Below are 22,991 nucleotides of genomic sequence, written 5' to 3'. Positions count from 1 at the left end.
TGCTTAGAATTGTAGCAATTTATTCAATTTCCATTTTGATTTTCTAGGGTAATCTGTCCCTTCTTTCCAGCTCTGGCTTTGTATGGAGCCACTCTATTAGATGGAAGGCCTATGTTTTTCTGGGACTGGGAAGAATGTCCTGCCTCGTGTGGGGCACCATTCCTGGCTTTTTGTTCTACTCACCCGAAGTTCCCATGAAAAGTTGGGTGTAAATTGAGTTTTCATTCACTGCATCCATTTGTAAATGTTTCTGATTTAAATAAGCCTTTTTAGGGACCCCTGAGTGGCTCAGTCCCCTAAGGGTCGGGCTCTTGATTTTAGCTCAGGTCAAGATCTGACAGTTGTGAGATAGGACCCCATGTTGGGCTCCACGTGGAGCCAGCTTAAGATTCTCTATTTCCCTCTGCACATGCTCACTCATGTTCTGTTTCTCTGTCTCTCAAAAAAAAAAAAAAAAAAAAAAAAAAGCCCTTTTAGGATATTAGTAAGACTGTAAAGTGGATGGTGTCATGCTCACTTCAGAGATGAAGAAATCTGGGAAACTTCTGCCATGGTGGAATTTGAGATGTAGCAGGAGGTAGCCCTTTGTGAGCTTTAAGATCCACTCTTTAGGAATATTCCCCTATTGGATCTTTTACAACAACAACAAAATGGTGATCTCCTCTTTTTTTTTTCCTTCTCTCTTAGAGTTACAATTCAGGCGTTTCAGACAATACCGAATTGTTTGCCAGGGGCAAAAATAAACAAACCCATTGTAGACTAAGAGACCTTCAGCTCTTGAGAAGAGAAGTGATTGGGAGGCAGCGTCTGCAGCTGAACTGAGAGTCAGGCCCCAGCGTGTTCTGGAGCTACCGCAGATTTCATTGTCAAGGGGCAGGCTCAGTCCTGCTGTGTGTGCCACTTCCAGACAAAGGGGCTTTGTCTTTGCTGACTTCCCAGCTCCTGTTGCCACTCCTTCAAGTCCAGCTGCTTGACTCCCTGCCAAGGCCACGGAGTCTGGGGGAGATGACCTTTGCTAAGGATTCTCCATGACAGACCACTCCCCCATAGCAGGGCTGGGGGAGGCGTGGGTGTCAACTTGCAGCACAACCCTGCCTTCCTGGAAAAGTGCACAAGGCACAGATGCATGCCCTTGGAGCTCCAAGGACTCCGTCTTTTTCCACTCTGAAAAATCTGTCCATCCCTCTGTTTATCTGACCATCCATCCATTTATCTGGTGCTATTGAGCACTTCTTGTTGTCCTCATCTTTCTATGTCTCATCCCTTGCAAATGGGTTGGGTAGTTTGGAGTCTTAGAATTTAGAGGGAAGACAGAGAGTTCTGGTGGATAGTCAACGGATGAGGGAAATTGACACTATGATCTTGGTGAAGATCATAAAACAGACCCAGAGGCCAAATGCAGCATTAGGGAGTGCACAGATATCTGCTGAAAGTCTTATCTCAGCTAATAGAGAGGCCAGATAGGTTCTGGACACTCCTTGCTGAACATTTCCTTTTGTTGAGGTTACAGGAGGTGGTAAGCAAATGCTACCCTGCTCCAAATTCTAATCAAAAGAAGCTATTTGGTGAGTGTAGGAATTGTGAACTTTAGACAAAAGCTTTAATGTTCTCTGACCAGTCCATCCCTTAAATGTTAGGGTTGCTAAACTCAGTGCTACTGACATTTTAGACCACATAATTCTTTGTTGTGGGGGAGCTGTTCTGTACATTGCAGGGTGTTTCGCAGCCTCCCTGGACTGTACCAGCAACCACTGACCCAAGTCATGACCGTCAAAAATGTCTCCAGGCATTTACCAGAGTAACCGGTCTGCCGCAATAGTTAGGAGCTCTCCCTGCACTGCCTTTGTCATTTCTGATTTGCCCTTTCTTTTGGTCATCCGGTTTCCTCTTCTGGATTGTGTCTCTCCCCTTCCCGGTCTGGTCCTTACTCCCTCTTCATATCCAAGCCCAGTTGTCTCCCTGTCACAGAAGCGTTGCCTGGACCTCTAAGTTGGGGCTTTCGTGCTCATCATTCCTGACACTTCACTGCCTCTCTCTTTATCTCCTTCCACACGTACTACTTTTAATGAGTGTGTTTCTGTGCCCATGTCTGAACTGAGTGTTGGGGACACAGTAGTGAACCAGACAGACAAGGCTCCTGTCCCGTTGTCTCTTGGTGGGGACAGATGGACGGTAGGTAAATGGACAATTGTAACAGCCACAGATTGAGCTAAATGATATGAAGCAAATAGATGCGGTGATGTGATAGAATGCTTTGGATTGTATCTTGTGCCCTATGATGATAAATGTATTTGGACAGTTGTATCTTATATTATCCATTCTTCACTAGACTGTGAGTCCCACAAGGTCAGGGCTGGGATTTAATCATTCTTGCCTCTTCAGTGCCTAGAAGAGGTGAGTGTTTTGTTGAATTTAACTGTGCCAGGTTGTGACACTGGAGTTAAATGCATCAGAACTAACTGCATCTGGATAGACATGTAGGTAAATGCTAAGTGCGCCCGTGTTTATAGTCAGGGTAGGGGGAGACCACCGCGGCCCAGGCATTCAGAAACCGCTTTGGGGAGGAGGAAGTTCCCGCACTGCTGAGCTCCACAGAATGGTAGGATTTGGGACGGTCCTCAGTAGGGAGATGTTGTTCCAGAGGGGATTGCCATGACTGGAGAAGGGAAAGAGGCAGTGGGGAGATGCTGACTCAAGATGGAGCTTCCTTGGATAGTGAAGGGGGTCTGGGCTGGACCATGGTCCTCCAGTTTTTGCTGATTAACAGTTTGGAGGATTATAGCCCAATCAGGAATGCCTTTGGGCCTGGTATAAAGTCAATCGCACTTGCTGAGACACCAGATGTGGTGGGAGAGCTTGTGTGGGTGCAGCCGTCGATGACTGCTCATGACCCATATGCTGAGACGTTTGCATCCTTTGCAATATCTGCTCTCTGGGCCTAGAAGCGCCCTTCCCTGCAGGCTCCAGTGCTTCTTGGAACAGTTGTGTGCTGGGAGCTCATGGGTGGCCAGGGATGGGTCCCGCCTGGTACCTTTCCAGTTCTGGCCGTTCTCTGACTTGGTGTTTGATGGTCCCCTTGTCTTTGTCTTCGTGCTGGTTTTCTTGCTGGTGGTCCCAAGAGATAAAGGAAACTTTTTCATGCCCATGTTCCTTGCCTGATATAGGAAACTTGCTTCTGGACAGGGTCTGAATCAAACTGATAACAAGCGAAGCTCTATGTCAGGTTATACTGTCGTGACTTTTTCCCCTTTTATCATTTCTGGTTCTGGTAGCAGAATGGAAAGAGTGCAGGTTTGGAGTTGGTTGGACTTGAGTTCACAATGCAGTTTACAGCATTTTGGAAAATGCTTTACCTCCTCTGAGCCTTAATTTTATTACACGGGAAGGGGAGGTTGTGGGGAAAGAGATGCTGGACAGAAAAGGCCCAGCATGTGTGTGCCTGGTGCAGAACGTATGCCCAGTACGTGTTGTTGTGCTTGCTATTTTTTACCTTCCGTGGAAAACCTCCTTGTTTCAGAGTTGAGATTTGCTGATTCCCCTTCTCTGGCAAGCAGGGAAGCATTTAAATCCAGAAGCAGACCGTTACTGGAGAGAGCACTCAAAAGCCTAATGTAACACGAAAGATTTTACATGTAATTGATTCCTCCTTCTTTCCTGAAGACACTCCTTCCTGTGGCAGGTTCTGAAACTGGGGCATCCTTGTAGGTAAGAAGTTCTTTCAGAAGAGGCAGAGAGGGATTTTCGGTGCCTGTCAGAGGGTTAGGAAGAAAAGACACGATCAGAGAAGGGAAGCTTGTTCAGTTAAGTCTTGGTGAGGAGAAAAGAGGTACTATTCTAAAGTACAGACAGTTTTTAGCTACTGAAGTTTTTGCCTGTACAGATTTTCAGGTTCAGCTTAATTTTTAATTCCTCTGTATTTCAATACTTAAAAACACAACAAGCTCTGTTTTGATTCACTTAACAAATATTCCTTGCGAGTCTACTGTGTAAGAGGTTTGCAGGGGATGTGCTGTGTGTGGGGAGGCCAGGACATTCCGGGCTCAGTGTCTCTCCTGACTGGGCTCTGGGTTTGGGGGAAAGGTGACGATGGGTGGCGAGGCGTGTGGTGCGACCCTCCGTGGGGCGTGCGGAAGCAGAAGGTGCATATGACCTGGACTCATGGCGGTTCCAGCGGCGGTGCTGGGAGCCAGTGGGGAAGGTGGGTGAAGGGCGTAGTGTGCATTTGGACCCGGATGAGAGAGCGAGAATCATTCAGCTTGGCTGGGAGGCTGGGTGTGGGGAGGAGGCGTAAGATAGAGGCTGACCACGATAGGGTCTTCTGTGGCCTCTTCCAGGAACCTTGTGATTTTCCTGCTTTGCCCACCCTGCACCTTTACCTTACCTCCCCTCAGCCCCCGAGATTTCTGCATCTCTGGAGTTAATGTCCGGGATGGGTTACCTCCTAATGTTACTCAGAACCCATTCATGGCCCCCCATTTCTGATGTGTGAAGTACAGACTCCGTAGCTGACATTCAGGCCCAGTTGTCCACTGACCCTACCTGGTTACAGCACCTCGGATCCTTGTGGTCACCCTTTGCTGCTACGTAACAGGATTGTCTGCCATTCCCTGCAGATGCCTTGATGTTTCCTACACATGATGCTTCCCGCGACTGGTGTGCACCTCCCCTCTGCTGGAGGAACAGCCCAGAGGGGACCGTCCCCGACTCCTCTCCCCTTGCTCCCGCCTCCGGTTGGCATTTCGTTCTCTCTTCTGTGAGTTCCATTCCCAGGACTCCTTCCTGAACCGTCGTTATCTAACCGTCATCTGTTGTAGATGTAAGAGGATCTTTCGTCTCCACCTCTCCCTGCCTGAGAGTCCACTAGTGTTTGTTGGATTACGGTGAACACGCCTGTCTTGTTGGGGGCTTACTGTAAAGGAACACCGGTCCCTCAGCAACATTGGCTTTGTTTCATGTGTGTAAATTCTGGCGGGTTTAGAGAGTTTAGGTTTTTTACCTCATTTTTGTTAAGCCATAGCCTCTCAAAGATGATGCCAGTGTCATTATATATCTCTGCCTCCCTCCATCTGATGGGAACAGATTAATAAGCACTTGGGCTGTGCGTGAGAACTTTAAGCCTATCCTTATTAACAGAAAATTGGATTTTATGCAGCTTTGCCCCTTCACAGAGGGGCTGCTCAGCAGAGGCAGATTCTTGTGCTCTCTGCCAGCCCCTCCAGGCAGAGAGAATGTGGGCTGAAGAATCTCCACATGGTGGGGCCAAGAAACCCACAGCCTGGTGATGGAAGGAAGTTTCACGAGCACACGTTGGGCTTGATTTCCCTCTTGTTAACATAAAGAACTCCTGCTTCTTACCTGTCAGTATACTCTTATCTAGCTTCATCCCAGCTGGATTTCCTTCTTGATGTATGGCAGGACGAAACTGAGGTGGTGGTGATTTCCTGGGGAGGACAGACACAAGTGCCACTCTCTGCCTTGTGTCCAAATGGGATCTGCGATGCAGATGGGTACACATCACATTTGCTCATTCACTCTGAGCCTACAGGCACCCTGCTTTGCCCTCCTGTCTCTCATATCCACTAGTTCATAGAAAATATTGTTTCATTATAAAGGCACTTGAAGAAGCCAGGGGAAATAAGGTGAAGTTAGAACCAAGAGTTTAGCTCTGCAAAACTAAGTGTGTGTGTGTGTGTGTGTGTGTGTGTGTGTGTGTGTGTGAGAGAGAGAGAGAGAGAGAGAGAGAGAGAGAGAGAGAGAAGGGGAAAGGGAGAGGGATGAGTAGAAACGGGATGTTTCCCATGAATACTTAGACCTTGCAGTGGGGAAATAGGTTTTGAGTGAGAAATTTCTTGGCCACAAAGCAGTCAGTTTACATGTGACTGTTTACTTACCAACTGCTTTGGGGCCCAGGCTGCGAGAGGTGCCAGAAGCTGAGAAGTAAGAGGTGTGGTTTCTTTCCTTAAGTTGCTTACACCGTGTCTGAGAATGCCAGGCTGACAGATAGCTTTAACAGGGCTGCTGCTGTCTGTGTTTAACAAAGGGGAGAGGCCTCAAGCAAACTGAACAGATACCAGTAATATACAGCCAGGACAACTGGCCCTATTTGTGTGTCCTGCCTGAAAATTGACCCTAGTATTACACTTAACACAATGTTTCCAGGTGTGTGAGTGTCTCTTGTTAGTATAGCCAAAAATTTCTGGGAGAATTTCTAACCTTGGAATGGCCAGAGAAGGCTCCCTGGAGGAGGCAGATTTGAGCTGAGGCCCTCCCTGGAGGGCCATGCTTTGAACTGACCCAAATCTGCTTGGTGGTTCAACAAAAGTCAGATTCTTCGGTTTTACTCTTAGTAGCTTCCAGCAGGTGGAGGTGGGTAGCAGTTAAATATCTTCCTGTCCCACAACTTTGCTGCCAAGTAGTATGTTCTGGGAAAAGAGTCTGGATGTGAATTGTGCCATGTGTGCAACATTTATTAGTAGGCAGGTGCCAAACTTCCCATTAAACCTGTTCCTGAAAGCTCGAGAAGCCTCTGCTCTCTGACTTTAGGTTCTCCAACGAGCCACTTGCAGGAAGGATTCATCCGAGGCTGAGGCAGCCCTACTCTATGGTTGGGAGCAGACGCCCTGTGAGTCTGATCAGGGGATAGTCTTAGGAAGTGAAGGGACATAGAACCAAAGGAGGGCTAGACTTAGGGCCATTTTCCCTGAAGCTCTGGGTGCTGGGCTTTTTTTTTTTTTTTTTTTTTTTTTTTTTTTTTTTGAGGGATGACTTTTATTTTTATATTTGAAGAGAGAATGATGATTTAATTCACAGGGCATTTTAAATGATGGGTCAGTAGTACTCCTCCAGGGACGCCCGGGTGGCTCAGTCAGTAAAGCATCCAACTCTTGACTTCGGGTCAGGTCATGATCTCTGGGTTTGTGAGCTTGAGCCTTGCATGGGGCTCTGTGCTGATGGTGCAGAGCCTGCTTGGGATTCTGTCTCCCTCTCTCTTTGTGCCTCCCCTGCTCATGCCTGTCTCTCTCTCTCTCTCTCTCTCTCTCTCTCTCTCTCTCAGTGTTTTCAGGGCTGAACTCACTATCCAAGTACTCTGAAGAGGGGGCCACTGTCTGAGGGACTGTTGTGCCTCATCCTCATGAAGAGTATTAGAACCTGAGAAAATCTCTAACCCACCGTATATATTGAACACCACTTCTTTCACTTCTAAATTATTTATTTCTAACATTGCTTATGGTAATAGACTCTCAGGTACGGCTTTAGATAACGATATTGGATATTATTTGAATTGCAGCCATCTGGGACTGCATTTCCGATTAGAGCCCTTCACATGCCAACTCACTCCTTCTTTCCGTGTTCTAATGGCATTCAGAGAGAAGCAGCAGATTCTTCCAGCTTAGGCAGTGTGAACTGCGGCCTGGAGCTGAAACTCGGGGAGAGATGCGGGGAGGAAGGGAAATGCTTCCTTCTCTCAGTAGTTTCCTAGAAGTAGTGCCTGTCAGCATTCTTTAAAAGGTTATTGCCTTTTAAAATCATGACATCACAGTTGGTAAGTCTCTGTTAAAAGAAGTTAGAAGCAGCTGCAGGGTGAGAGTGAGATGGAGATCGTGGGACTTGTGGGCAAAGATGTAAATAAAGGTGGGGGTGGGGGTTAGTTATTTCATCATTTGGCTCCCAGGTTTCATGAAAGCAAACCTCAGACCAAATTCTATCACACATTTATTAGGCAAGCAGAAGAAATCAGTCCCAGAACCCTATGAAATCCTTTTGGAGCTTGCGCTACTGTGAAATTATATAGAGAGGGATTCCAAGCTATTTGCCATTAGAAGACATTCCTAGTAAACTACTCAGGCTTCATCATACAGTGAAATGGTTCTATCAGGTAATGTCCCTAATTAGTATCTTGCTATTTTAGAAGTCTGCTGAGTGTCACTCTGCTGACACTCAGCATAATGGCTCTTAAAGTTAGCAAAAAGGAAAATTTCAAATGTCCTGGAAGGACTTTTCTTCTTCCCCCACTCCTACAAGATTGGTCTTTTGTTACAACAACTGATACAGCCTTACACAAAGCAAGGCCTCAAAAAATTGTCCAAAGACTCAGAATTGTTTCTCTCCACGGAAATCTTTAGTAAAAGGCGAAAGATTTATTCGATCTGAAGAGAAACCAGAGTATGGCTTTGGGTTGTCAATCTTACTAGTCCACCAACCACAACTCCTGGTTCACTGATGGTGACTCTTTATCCATCAGTACTACTCTCTACCCAAAGTTTGTACAAGAAATTCTGTAAGTATGCTTCTCATAGTTAGAAATATTGAGTTGGAAGAAATATTCTTTTAAATTTGAAAAGACTGTACTCTATGAAGGGTACTATGGGAATGCAAATGAGAAGCCTGAGTCATCCACTTTGAGAGTGTTCAACTTTGTAGTCACTGCCTCTCCTGGAGCCACCATTAGGGGGCGAAGCAGAAATCTGTCTATATGCTTTGTCCTGGTTCAACCACAGAAACTACAGTTTTAGCCCTTTTGTATATTGGGACTTTGAGTATGGTTCCATTCCTTTCCTTTTCTATCCCCTAACCACCAACACAAGCAAGATACAGAACCACAAGGTACAGAACCTTCTTGCTGCTTCTTTCTAATCACACCCATCCTGTTCTCCCTGCCCCTAACCCATGGAACCAGTTACATTTTCCATCTCATAATTTTGTCATTTTGGGAATGTTATACAAATGGAATCATATAGTATGTAACCTTTTGAGACTGTTTTTTTTTTTTCTTCCACACTCTAATATAACGTCCTTGAGATCCATCAAGTTATGTGTATCAGTAGTTCATTGCTTTTCACTGCAGGGTGTTAGTCCATGATGCAGATGGACCACACACTGTTGAACCATTCCATTGTTGAAGGTCATTTTGGCTGTTTCCAGTTTGGGGCTATTATGAATACATATAATGTGAGTATTTGTGTACAGGTTTTTGTGTGGACATAAGTTTTAATTTCTCAGGCATAAATATCTAGGAGCTTGATTGCTGGATTGTACGATACAGGTATGTTTACTTTTGTAGAGAGCAGCCCAAACTATTTTTCAGAATGGCTCTACCATTTTACACTCCCACTAGCAATACATGAGATACTTAGTTTTTCTGCATACTTGCCAGCATCTGGTATTAAGACCCTAAATATTAGCTGTTGTGATAGCCGTGCAGTGATATCTCATGGTTTAATCTGCATTTCCCTAACAGTGATGTTGTACATCTTTTCATGTGCTTGTCATGTGTATATTCTCTTTGGTGAAATACTGTTCATGTGTTTTGCCAATTTTCCACCTGGGTTGTTTATTTTATTTTTACTGTTGAGTTTAGAGAGTTCTTTATATAGTCTAGATACTAGTCCTTTGTCACATTGGTGGTTTGTGAATATTTTTTTGGTCAGTAGCTTGACTTTTCATCCTCTTAGGGTCTTTCACAGAAGTCCCGTTTAGTAATTTTTTTTTTCTCTTGTGGATTGTGCTTTCGGTGTCATTTCTAAGAACTCTTGGCCTAGTTGTATGGCTCATAGATTTTTTTATTTTTTTCCCAGATGTCTCATAATTTTGCATTTTACATTTAAATACATGATCCATTTTTAGTTAAAAATTTTTTTAATATTCTTAAGTAATATCTTCACCCAACGTGGGACTCGAACTTACAACACTGAGATCAAGAGTCATATGCTCTACTGACTGAGCCAGCCAGGCACCCAAATTAATTTTTATCTTTGCTTCGGTAAAGGCTTATTTATTATTATGTTTTTTGCTTATGGATGTCTAGTTGCTACAGCACCATTAATTGAAAAGACTATTCTTCATTTCATTGAATTGTTTCTATACCTTTGTCAAAAATCAATTTGCCAGGGGTGCCTGGGTGGCTTGGTTGCTTGAGTGCCTGACTTCCACTAAGGTCATGATCTCACAGTTCATGGATTCAAGCCCCGCATCAGGCTGTGCTAACAGCTCAGATCCTGGAGCCTGCTTCAGATTCTGTGTCTCCCTTTTTTTCTGCCCCTCCTCTGCTCGCACTCTGTCTCTCAACAATAAATAAATTAAAAAAAATCAATTGGCCAGACTAGTATGGCTGTATTTCTGGGTTCTCACTTCTGTTCCATGGATCTGTGTGTCTGTCTTTCCACTGATGCCACATTCTCTAAGATTACTGGTAAGTCTTGAAATCAGGTAATATAATCTTTCTAATTTTATTCTCTTTCAAGATTGTTTTAGCTCATTTAGTTCCTTTGCCTTCCCATATACGTTTTAGAATAAGCTTTTCTGTGTCTACAAAACATTTTGCTAGGATTTCAATAGGAATTTTGTTAAAATGTTAGATCAATTTTGGGAACACTTATGTCTTTACTACGTTGACTCTTCGAGCCCTTGAGGGTAGCGTATTATTCTATATACCTCTTTTGATTTATTTGTGTTTGTAGTTTTTAGCATACAAATTTTATACATGTTTTGTTAGATTTATACCTATAATTTATACCTATAAAATTCCTTTTTTTTAACACTTAAAATTGTTTTTAATTTTATTTTAAATTTAAACTCTACATTTGGGGTTTGAACTCAAAATCCCAAGATCAAGAGTTGCATGTTCTTTTTTTTTTTTTTTTTTAATATGAAATTTATTGTCAAATTGGTTTCCATACAACATCCAGTGCTCATCCCAACAGGTGCCCTCCTCAATGCCTATCACCCACCCTCGTCTCCCTCATGAGTTGCATGTTCTACCAACTGAGCCAGTGAGACACCCCTAAGTGTTTAAATTTTGAGCAATTATAAATGGTCTTATAGTTTTAATTTCAATTTCTATGTTAATTGCTAGTATATAGAAGTATAATTCACTTTTATATTTTGATCTTATATCCTATGACTTTTCTGAACTCATTTATCATAGGAGGTGTTTTTTGTTTTCTCCCTTTTTTGATTTGTCAAGGTTTTCTACTTGGACAACCAAATGAGGATAATTTTATTTCTTAATTTTCAATCTGTATACCTTTTATTTTCTTATTGTACTGGCTAGGACTCCCAGTATTATGTTTAGTAAGAGTGATGAGAGTCTACATCCTTGTCTTTTTCTTATTCTTAACCATTCAGGCTTCACCAGTAAGTTTGATGTTTCTGTATATTTTTTGTAGATATTCTTTATCAAGTTGAGGAAGTTCCTCTCTATTCCTAGTTTTCTGAGAATTTTTATGAAAGAGCATTGAATTTTGTCAGATATGTTTTTCTGCGTCAGTTGATATGATCATGGGATTTTTTTTCTTCAGAATATGTTAATATGGTGGGTTACTTTGATTTTTCGATATTAAATCAGCCTTCTATCCCTGGATAAACCCACTTGGTTGTAGTGTATAATTTTTTTATACATTGCTGGAATTCATTGGTTAATGTTCTGTTTAGAATTTTTGTGTCTATATTCATGAGGGATATCAGACTGTAGTTTCTCTTGGTACTGTTGGATTTTGAGCAATTATATATAGTCTTGTATTTTTAACTTCAGATTTCATGTGTTTATTGTGAGACTTGCAAAATGTGTTAGTGTTTCCCTCTTAAAAAGAACATCTTTAGATGTCTAATAGAATTCTTCAGTGAAACCACTTGGGACTAGAAATTTCTTTTTAGGGAGTTTTTAAATTATGAATTTAATTTTTTTGGTAGTTGAAATGATATATTTTGTATTGGGTGAGTTTTGGTAGGTTGTGCTTTTCAAGGAATTATTCTATTTTATCTAAGTTGTCAAATGTATATAGAGTTGTTCATAATATCCCTTATTAGCCTCAGTTTCTGTGGAGCTTGGTGATATCCTGTTTCATTCCTGATATCTGTAATTTAGGCTGTCTTCTCTTATTCTTTCTCCATTTGCTAGAGATTTGTGAACTTGATTTTTACAAAGAACTAGCTTTTCATTCCGTTGATTTTTCTGTTTCCTTGATTTCTGCTCTTATCTATGGTTCCTTCTTCCTGCTTACTCTGAGTTTATTTTGCTCATTTGTTAGTTTCTTGAGGTGGTAGCTTAGAGTTTTGAGACTTTTACTCTTTTTTTTTTTTTTTAAATTTTTTAACATTTATTTATTATTGAGAGAGGCCGAGCATGAGCATGGGGCAGGGGGGAGGGCTATTTAGAATGGGTTATTTAGAAGTATGTTGCTTAATTTCTAGGTGTTTGGAGATTTTCCTGTTATCTTTCTGGTACTGATTTCTGGTTTGATTCCATTGTGGTCAGAAAATACACTGTGTATGATGAAATTCTTTTAAATTTGTTGATTTGTATCATGGCCCAGGATATAGTCTATTTTAGTGAATGTTCCATGGATCTTTAAAAAGAATGTGTGTTCTGATGCTGTTGGATGGAATGTTCTATAAATGTCGATTAGATCCTGTTGGTTGGTGGTAAGTTTTCCTGTATCCTTGGTTTTTCTGTCCAGCAGTTTTATCAACTGTTGAGAGAGAGGGGTGTTGAAGTCTTCAGCTGTAATGGTGGATTTGTCTTTCCTTTTCTGTCATTTCTTCATGGATTTGACAGCTCTGTTATTTGGTACAGACACATTTAGGGTTGTCTTCTTGTCGGATTTACCCTTTTATCATTATTGAACGATCCTTTTGAGCCTGGTGATTTTCTTTCACCAAAGTCGTCTTGATCTGATATTAATATAGTGACTGCTGCTTTCTTTTGTATGGTGTATCCTTTTCTATCCTTTACTTTCAGCCTACCTGTATTTGAAATGAATTTTTATAATTTATTTTTCAGTTTGTTTTGAGAGAGACCACGAGCTGGGGGGAGGGGCAGAGAGAGAGAGGGAAGGAGGGAGAAAGGGAGAGAGAATCCCAAGCAGGCTCTGCAGGGTCAGTGCAGAGCCGGATGTGGGGCTCAAACCCAAGAGAGTATGAGACACAACCTGAGGGGAAATCAAGAGGTGGATGCTCAACCGACTGAGCCTCCCAGGCGACCCTAATGTGAATTTTTATAGACAGCATAGATTTGGATCATTTCCTAAAAATTCATTCTGCCATTTTCTTTTCATTTTTAAAAAAAATTTTTAACACTTATTCATTTTTTCAGAGGCAGAGAGAGACAGAGTATGGGGGGAGGGGCAGAGAGAGGGAGACACAGAATCAGAAGCAGGCTCAGAGCCCGTTGCGGTACTCGAACTCAAGACTGTGAGATCATGACCTGAGCCAAAGTTGGACGCTCAACAGACTGGGCCACCCAGGCACCCCTGCCATTTTCTTTTAATTGGTATATTTAATTTGATTTGGGTTCATTCAGCATCTGTAGGTTTACGCCTTTTATCAAATTTGTGTGGTTTGTAGCCATTATTTTAATTTTTTTTTTTTCAGCCTTACATTTTTTTCCTTTCCTTCTAGGATTGCAGTGACATGAAAGTTATATCTTTTATAATTGTACCACAGGACTCTGAGGTTCTGTTTATTTTCTAAGCCTATTCTGTTTCTCAGATTGTATAATTTCTATTGACCTATCTTTAGGTTCAGTGATTCTTTTCCTATGTCATCTGCCCTATGAAGCCCATCTGTGGGTTATTTTATTTTGTTTATGTCATTCCTCAAATCCTGAGTTTCCTAGCCAGGCTGCTTTCTTCTTTTCATCTTTGAGAGTCGCCTTATGTTTGTTTGATAGTTATATCCAGAGTTTTTAGCTATCCTTAATGGGAGGATTAGGGAGACATGAGTTTATTATACAAGGGTGTGATACAAGATACATGTGAACGTCACATGGAAGAAGTACATAGGCGGGATCTGTGGAAGGGGTGTGGGGCTTCCATGCCCTTTCCGGGAGCGCCCTCTCCCAGCACCTCCGTGCATTCACCAACCCAGAAGCTCTGTGAACCCTGGTACTTGTGGAACTTTGATGGAGGCTTCCTCACCTAAGCATGAACATTCATTTGACTTCCAGCCTGCCTCCCCTCTCTGGAGAGGGGGTGGGGCTGAAAATTCCAAGCTTCTAATCATGGCTTGGTCTTTCTGGTGAGCAGCCCTCATCTGGGAGGCCACCAAGAGTCACCTTGTTACAACAAAAGGTGTTCCTCCCAACCAGAAAATTCCAAGGGAATTAGGAGCTCTGTGTCAGGAACTAGGGTCAGAGACCAAGTATTAGAACAAAAAATGTTCCTATGCTCTTATTACAAGAAATTACAAGGGTTTTAGGAGCTCTGTGCCAGGCACTGGGAGCAGAGACCAGTATATGTAATTTCTCTTTCACAGGGAGGTGTCTCTTTGAGAGCTTGGGCAGCTAATGGGCAAAGGGGACAGATAGAAAAGGTGTGTGGGAGAACCCTTCATATACTCTGCCACTTCCCTGGTCTTTCATGCAGTGTGTAAAATTCAAGGAAAAAAATGGTATCTGGGATGATGAAGACTCGCCCTCCTGTACCCCCTGGAAAGATGACAAAAATGTTAGTTTTTCTTTTTTATCACTCATATCTTTCTTTTTAAAAATGTTTTAATGTTTATTTTTGAGAGAGAGATAGAGACAGGGACAGAGCACAAGTGGGGGAGGGGCAGAGAGAGAGAGGGAGACATAGAATCTGAAGCAGGCTCCAGGCTCTGAGCTGTCCGCATCGAGCCCAGTGAAGGGCTCAAACCCATGAAATGCGAGATCATGACCTGAGCTGAAGTTGGATGCTTAACTGACTGAGCCATCCAGGTGCCTCTATCCCTCATATCTTTCTCAATTGGCCTTCTGCCCTGAAGACTTGACATTTGGGGATTCCACCTGGAGTTCTAGTTTGCTAGTTTTTGCCCACTGCAGGGATGTTGTGTATTAACTAGTTTTCTTGTATGTATGCAAACTTCCTAAGCAGAAAGCAAATTCTCCGAGTGGGAGGGCCATGTTAGGGGCCAAGGCCCTCAAAGGTTGGTGGACCATTTTTTTCTTCTATGTTACTGTGACTCCTTTTGTATTTTTGGTATTCAGGAGAAGAGACGCTAATAGGATACATGATTTATTAGAGTTTGTAGCTGGGAAATCATATGTTAATAATTGGCTGTCCAGCCATCCTGTTCTATTACTTTTTTTGTCATGATCCCTAACTTATTTATCAGCCTTATTACTCATTTACAACTCATTTCTCCATATACTTGGTAGAAAATATAGTGTTTTTCCAGTTTGAGAGGTGTGGAGAAAGGAATATAATTTTTATAAAGCCTTGACTTCATACTAGAAAGTACTATTTCTTTTTAAAAATTTGATTCTTTTTGTTAGCTCCAGGAAGAAAAGGAGAAATATAGAGTAGACAAAGGCAGAGACAGAATCTTTACATGTTTGATCAAGTATATGCATAAGTCCTGAATACTCTGGAACAACTTCTAGGAAGTAGGTAGGTAGAGGGGTAGTCAGAGAATGTTACTGAGTTTAGGTTGTTAGTTGGGTTGAAGAGATTCGAAGAATTTAAGTGTTCTTGATTTAGTTAAGTCGTCTTGAGAGGCTTTTTCTTCTGCAGAACATCCATCTGCCCCCATTATGCCCTGGATGGATTGTGAGGCTAGATCATGAAGGCCAGTTAAGAGACTGGGAATGACACACAGTAGAACCATTGTAGTTTACGCCAGCCCTGTCGATGGATCCCTATCCTGTGAGTATCTTCTTTACCTGTGGAGGCCGGTAAAGACATTTAAGCAGAGACTTTATTATTTACAGAATAAAAAATTTGGTAGGGAAAACATTTTATCTTTGAGGAAATGTTGGTTGGGGGAAGAGTGTCTCTGGAAATTGTGGGCAGTAAAATAATTTTGTTCAAATTATTTTAGAAATAGCAAAGCATCTGTTGAAAGAGAAAACTATTCCAATAATCGCTAAATGAATCATCAGCCTGAGTTCATTCAGAGAGCAGTGCTTCTTCTGTGCGGAGTTCCTACATATTAGTCCTCTTTTTTTTTTTTTTTTTTCTTTCTCCTTTGGAAATTTATAGGCCATTAAGGTGAGCTTGTTGCTTTTGAATGTGCAGGGAAACATTTCTGGATTCCGGTATCTTATAAAGGTTTTCCTGTTCAGAGGTGACTTTTGCTCAGTGTGATTAGGAATTGGGTCTTGAGGTAAATAATATGAACATAATGCTATATAGGAAATAGATACACAAAAGTGTCTAACGTTTCTGTTATATTTATTTTTGGTGAAATGCTGGATATGAGGGTAAGGAAAATAGTAATATACAGTATATTCAGCTCTCTGTTGTTTTCTCTGAGAAAAAGAGAGTTATGGTAATGAAAAATACAGATTGGTAAGTAAGGTAGATCATTTTCTATTTGGTTTTGAAATATATAAACAGATGCACTTGTGAATGTGCAACACTCATTGCCTTCATTATCCAGTTCTAGAACCTCTTGGACTGGCTAGGCTGGTGTTTTGCTCCATTTCATTTTCCTGCACTAAACAGACTTATTTTGGAATAGTTTTCTTTAAAGTGAATATTCTATGCAAATTGGTGCAGCCGCTCTGGAAAACAGTGTGGAGGTTCCTCAAAAAATTAAAAACCGATCTACCCTATGACCCAGCAATAGCACTGCTAGGAATTTACCCCAGGGATACAGGAGTGCTGATGCATAGGGGCACTTTTACCCCAATGTTTATAGCAGCACTTTCAACAATAGCCAAATTACGAAAAGAGCCTAAGTGTCCATCAACTGATAAATGGATAAAGAAATTATGGTTTATATACACAATGGAATACTACTTGGCAATGAGACAGAATGAAATATGGCCTTTTGTAGCAACATGGGTGGAACTGGAGGGTGTTATGCTAAGTGAAATAAGTCAGGCAGAGAAAGATACCGTATGTTTTCACTCTTATGTGGATCCTGAGAAACTCAACAGAAGACCATGGGGGAGGGGAAGGAAGAAAAAAAGGGAGGGAGCCAAAGCATAAGAGACTCTTAAAAACTGAGAATAACCTGAGGGTTGATGGGGGGGGGTGGGAGGGAGAGGAAAGTGGGTGATGGGCATTGAGGAGGGCACCTGTTGGGATGAGCACTGGGTGTTGTATGGAAACCAATTTGACAATAAATTTCATATTAAAATAAATAAATAAAGTGAATATTCTCATAGTGGGTTCTGTTACACAAGTAGAACTGGATTGCAGTCAGGAGAAAAATCCCTTCCAAAGTATGTTGATCAAGGTTCTGTTCCAGACAACAGAATCCACCCTGGTCTGCTTAAGCAGAAAGGAATGTATTGCAGGGATTTAAGGAGATTTTAGAACAGTCAAAAGGACTGCAGGGACAGGCACGAAGTGAACTTCCAGGAGCAATTTCCAGAGCAAAACTGTGGCTGCTGCACAGGTCCCAGCCTGAGTGGACAGTGCAGCGAGTGTGCTAACCAAAACTGCCAACCCTCCGGATGGACTGACTGAACCCTGGAGTGTCCACTGATGGTGCTGCGGAAAAACAAGGGCCTCTGCCACTATACTTTCAGAAGAGTCTCCCAGCCTGCACATCTTTATGTTCTTATCAGAGTCATTGTGTGTTTGTTCATCAGAAGCTGGGGCACATGTAGACATGCTAGCTGCAGGGAATTCTGGGAAATGTAGGTAATGTAAGGTTTTTGTTGTTGTTGTTGTTTTTTGCCTTCTGACCTCTAATGTATAGGAAGTCATGCTAGAAAAGGGTTGGAAGAGTCGGCCATACAGAGCCGACATTTTATTTTGAGAAGAAGGTAGGATGGTCCCTTTCCCCTGGCATTTCAGATCTTGCAGCTTTTCTGAATGTTCATGTTTCCCTTTGGTTAACCATGGATTCACTTCTGTTCAGTCCAGTTTCTAGAACCTTTCTGCCTTCCTTTCTTTTGAGTGGGTTTGGGGGATCTTGAGCATGTCAATTCTCTCAGATTTGGCCTGTGAGTATCTCTGTTTCAGGATATGCAGCCTGAAAACTCTTGAATTTGTTTTTCCGGGACTATCAGACTAAAATAGTTTGTTTATCTATACTTAACAAATACATGCATAGCACAAAAACATACACGGTACTAATCACTCTGTGGGAATCTCCATCCATCCTCCCTTGAGGGCTCCAGAGAAGCATGGAAATGAATGTCAGATTTAACTCTGAGTCCAGTAGTTGGACATTCTAGCTGAAGATTCTGGAGATGGATGGTGGTTACAGTTGTGTAACGGTGTAAGTGTACTTAATGCCACTGAGCTGTGCACTTACAATTTACCATCTTAACTATTTTTGTGTTATAGGTATTTACCACGTGAAATATGGGCCTTGTGGTCTAGTACCTAGGGCTTTGAAATCAGCCTTTGTCATGTATTTGCTCTTGGACCTGGGACATGCGATATGTAGCCTCTCTGAGGATGGTTGACTTATCTTGCTATGGGCAGAATCCTACGACACAGTGAATACACTGTAGTAGTTTCTACCCAATCTGGGGAAGAGGGCAGGCTGGTGGACTTTCTGGAACAGAGCAGGTGGACTGTGGAGGCCTGGATTGGTCACTGGGGGGGTGATGGGAGATCAACCCCTCGCCTGAATGGTGGGTGCTCAGTCAGCAGTCTGTAGACACTCTATTAGTAGTGTCTCTTTCCCTTAGTCTGGAAAGTAGCTTTTTTTTTTTTTTTTTTAAATTTTAATGTTTATTTTTGAGAGAGACAGAATGAGAGTGGGAGAGGGGCAGAGAGAGGGGGAGACACAGAACCTGAAATGGGCTCCAGGCTCTGAGCTGTCAGCACAGAGCCCCATGTGGGGCTTAAACTCACGAGCCATGAGGTCATGACCTGATCCAAAGTTGGCTGCTTAATGTACTGAGCCACCCAGGCACCCCTACTTTTTTTTTTTTATTCTTTTAAGGGCATCTTAGACATCATGCTAGTTTAGCCTTTTGTTTTAGACGTAGAAGGCTCAGATCCAGAGAGCCTAGTGACTTACCCAGGTTTGTGCAGGAGTAGAAATGAACATAGGCTGATTTTAGGGACGCCTGGGTGGCTCAGTCAGTTAAGCGTCCGACTTCACCTCAGGTCATGATCTCATGGTCCGTGAGTTCGAGCCCCGCGTCGGGTTCTGTGCTGACAGCTTGGAGCCTGGAGCCTGCTTCGGATTCTGTTTCTCCCTCTCTTTCTGCCCCTCCCCTGCTCATGCTCTGTCTCTCTCTGTCTCAAAAATAAATAAAAACATTAAACAAACAAACAAAAAAAAAGAACTTAGGCTGATTTTACTCCCCCACCATTTAAAAAAATTTTTTTTAACGTTTATTTATCTTTGAGAGAGAGAGACAGATACAGAGACAGAGCATGAGAGGGGTAGGGGCAGAGAGAGAGAGACACAGAATCTGAAGCAGGCTCCAGGCTCCCAGCTGTCAGCACAGAGCCCGATGCGGGGCTCGAACTCACAAGCTGTGAGATCATGACCTGAGCCAAAGTCAGACGCTCAACCGACTGAGCCACCCAGGCACCCCTCCCCCATCATTTTTAAGGCTTGCCAAATGTTGGGCATACCTGATGCAAATTTGGTTAAGTCAAGGTTACTTTCAAGAACTTGCCATTTTTCTCCCTAGAGAGAAAATGCATGAATTGACTATAATAAAAAGTGCTCCAATAAGTTATGTTATAATAAAGGTGCTGGAATTCAGATGTGAATGACAGAGACACAATGAGGTCCACCCGGAAGAGGGAAGAAGACCTCACACTTGAGCCAACATCTTTGTGGTTATGGTGGTATTAAGGAGGTACCCTCTCGGAGGCACTTTGGTTAGTAGGGTGCATGTATGTGCGCATGTGTGTGTGTGTGTGTGTGTGTCTGTCTGGGTGGATTAGGGAAGTCCAGGTAGAGTCAGCACAAGTAGGAACATCTTGGAAAAGGACTTCCTCTTTGGTAACAGGTCTGTGTTTGAAATCCAGCTCACCCCTCTACTCGTTATGGGCAAATAATTTGTCTATTCAAAAAACTTGAAGGGTTGTTGTGAGGTTGTTAGAAAACACATACCCAGAATGGTAGTGATTTACATGAGAAGGAAAGGTCTGTCTTATACAAGTGTATGTGTTTGAATTACATCACTGTGACCTCTCTTGTTTTACAGTGGATTTTCAGTGTCTTGATTGTGGGGTGTCGGTGTTGGTGATGTGAGTTCCCCAAGGGTGAGGAATACACAGGTTTTCCCACAGGGCCTAGGATAGGACTCTGCTCTCTGGCTGGGGAAAGAAGCGATTAAGAATACCAGGCCCAGGCCCTTTCTTTTGTGAAGAATAGGAAAGACTGTTTCACCAGGAAGTTGGAGTCACTATTTAAGAGATGCCTAGAACTGTCATGTGCTTTTAGGTTTCTCGGTTTTGCCTGGTTGCAGATTGAAAGTATCAGAATGAGTAACTGTGCATGTTAACTTACTTAGTTTAAAACATGTTGAATTAAGGTGCTCAGAGTTTCCGACAGTGAGCAGGATGATGGCTGTTCTGTTGGCAAATATTAGCTTTAGTGTGTCCCTGCCTGGGAATTGTATGGGGTGGGGTGCACTGTTAAGGATCCTCTGGGGTGACGACCATTCAGGTGGAAGGAGGTATAATAAGTGATGTAGATCTTTGCTACGCAAAATGTGGTCCCTGGGCCAGCAGATATCATCACCTGGGAGCTTGTTAGAAATAGAGAATCCCAGGCCCCATCCCAGAGGTGAGATGCTGGGCCAGAATCTGCATGTTAGCAGGATGTGTAGATGATTTGTGTGCACACTGAAGCTTGGGAAGCACGGATCTAGAAGATTGGATGTAGATTACTGTTCCTTGGAGTTTAGTCTCCCCTTTCTCTGTGGAGGAGCCTTCCTGGTTCTGTCTGACTTGAATTGATCCCTTGTTTATGTCTGGCTCACTTAGAGACCTGAAGAAGAGTGTTTTAATTGACTAAGAACTGCAGGATCAGGAAAGGAAGTGGAGGAAGGAACAGAATATGAAAAAATTGTTCTTAATTTGAGGCTTTAACATTTGCCTTGAAACGTGTGATTGAACTCAGTATCTGTAAAGTTTTTGCTTATAAAAGCAGGTGAGTCAACATTTTTCTTACCCAAATCATCAACCACTAGTTATTGGCCATCTTGTTCCATTCATTGGCTCAACTTTCTGTCCGATTATTTCCTTAGGATAGACATGATTTCCTTTAGGTAAATACGTTAAATGGAGAAGGATAGACATGAGAGAAATGTTTTTATTTCCTTTAAATGGATATTTTCTGCAAAGGAATTAATGATGAAAGACCCTAACTTTTGTTGATGGGGTTTTACTAGCACAGGGTTTTCAGTAGGCCTGGGCCTTCCGTTGGAACATCAAGGTCTTTTTGGTTTCTTACATTTTATGAGATATCATTTTTCCCCTAGAAAGTTAAAGTTGGAGAGGCTTTGAAGCATTGGTAAGCCTGGGGTTCTGAATTTAAAGTGTTATTCTTAGTGTTTAAGAACACTCTTTATAATAAAAAAGGTAGGATATTGGAATATTTTTGAGGGGGGAATTAAAAAAATTCAACCTCGACTTTTAGCGTCTCTTTGCCTGTATCCTTGTTACAAAAGCGGCACTTTCCCAGCATGGCATCATCACGTGACCTTTGAGCTTGTTTGCATTCATTCATTTAATTGACTCATCTGAAATTTTTGAGATGAGGAAACGAGCTTTGGATCAGGGATTGAGAGCCAAGGTAAAGGTTTGAGTTCTCTGCTCTGCTGCTGCCTGGCCATGTGGCACGTGCACATCTTGGACCCTGTCATCATCTCTGAATGGAAAGAATTGGATGAGACCCATAATTTTTATGGGGATGGGGGCTCTACGAGCAGGTTGTCTATGGATCACGATCTTGAATGTGAGGAACATGTTTTATTTGATGTACAATACTGTATTCATTTGGAAAATGGAAAAACTTTTTTTTTTTTTTTTTTAAAACAAGTGGCACATTGTAAAGCATGATACAGTCTTGCTGGTTAACATAGGATGAGAAGTACATGGGACTAACAGTTGGTGGCAAGGAGCAGTTTTTATTGAGTGCAGCATGCCAGGTACTGTTTTAAACTTTCGGTATGCATATGTTCTCATTTAAACTTCACAAACCCGTGGAAGATCAGTACTGTTATCACATGAGCCGATAGGTCAGAAAGGTATAAAGTATCTCACTCAGAGTCATCACAAACAGTATATGGGTAGATCTGGGATCTAAACCAGAACAAGCTTATAACCTTGGCTACGAGGTTTGCTATCTCTGTATTCATAGTCTGATATGAATCAAGATAAATTTTATCTATGCTTTACCTTCTGGAAAGAGAGTTTTTAAATGTGTAACTGGTATGAAATTACTCTTCAATCCTTAGGTATAAAAAAAAAATCATGTATTTTCCTCTAAATCCAATTAAAGTTCCATTTGCAGAGACTGGTGAGTTGTTCCATATCAATAGTCACTCGGGATTCCTTCCCCACCCACACAGCTGGGCTAGAAAATCCTGAGGATCTCAAATCCCCACTTCATCATTGAGATGCTCATTGGCCAAGCGTGCATTGCCCATTTTAGAGTGGCCAATCACTGTTTGTTCCCTCCATATTTGAATCAGCTGCCATGATCTCCCTAGGGCTCCCAAGGCCAAACCAAGGTTTTTGGATGTTAGTCCCCAGCTATTCACACGTCTAGTCTTACCCAGAAGTTTTCACCTGCTTCTGCCAGGGAGCTGCATGGATACTGTTCCTGGTGCATGTCTAGACATGGGGTGATAATGGACACCTATACACAGGGTGTTAATGGACACAGAGCTTCCTGAAGGGAAGTGAAGTATATCTTTCATTCTTTCATCCTTATCCTATGGAGAATTGGTTAATTTCATTCTCCTGCCCAAATTGACAGCAAGACTTAACACGATTGACCTTAAGCAATTTTATTAGCAGCCAATTTGCATTTCTCTCGTTTGCGTGGCTAACCTGAGATAGTGCAAGCAATGAACTGATATTATCTATGTGACACCGGGTACATGAATTGAATTCTTTAAGCCTCTGTTTCAT

At 42.3% G+C, this 22,991-nt stretch overlaps 1 protein-coding gene and 1 non-coding gene across 6 annotated transcripts in view; one reads left to right on the top strand and one right to left on the bottom strand.

The window, feature by feature from the left end:
* The window catches only part of HHAT (hedgehog acyltransferase), a 325,652-nt gene that overhangs the window by 40,626 nt on the left and 262,035 nt on the right, over nucleotides 1-22,991 (top strand). The gene's annotated exons all lie outside the window — the stretch shown is intronic.
* Nucleotides 8,051-8,167, bottom strand: LOC132687000 (U5 spliceosomal RNA). The gene has a single exon (XR_009613943.2). It is a non-coding gene; the product is annotated as a U5 spliceosomal RNA (small nuclear RNA).

The sequence above is a fragment of the Panthera onca genome, chromosome F1 (assembly GCF_046562875.1).
Source record: "Panthera onca isolate mPanOnc1 chromosome F1, mPanOnc1 haplotype 2, whole genome shotgun sequence".
Classification (NCBI taxonomy): Eukaryota; Metazoa; Chordata; class Mammalia; order Carnivora; family Felidae; genus Panthera; species Panthera onca.
This window is presented reverse-complemented; position numbering and strand designations above follow the sequence as displayed.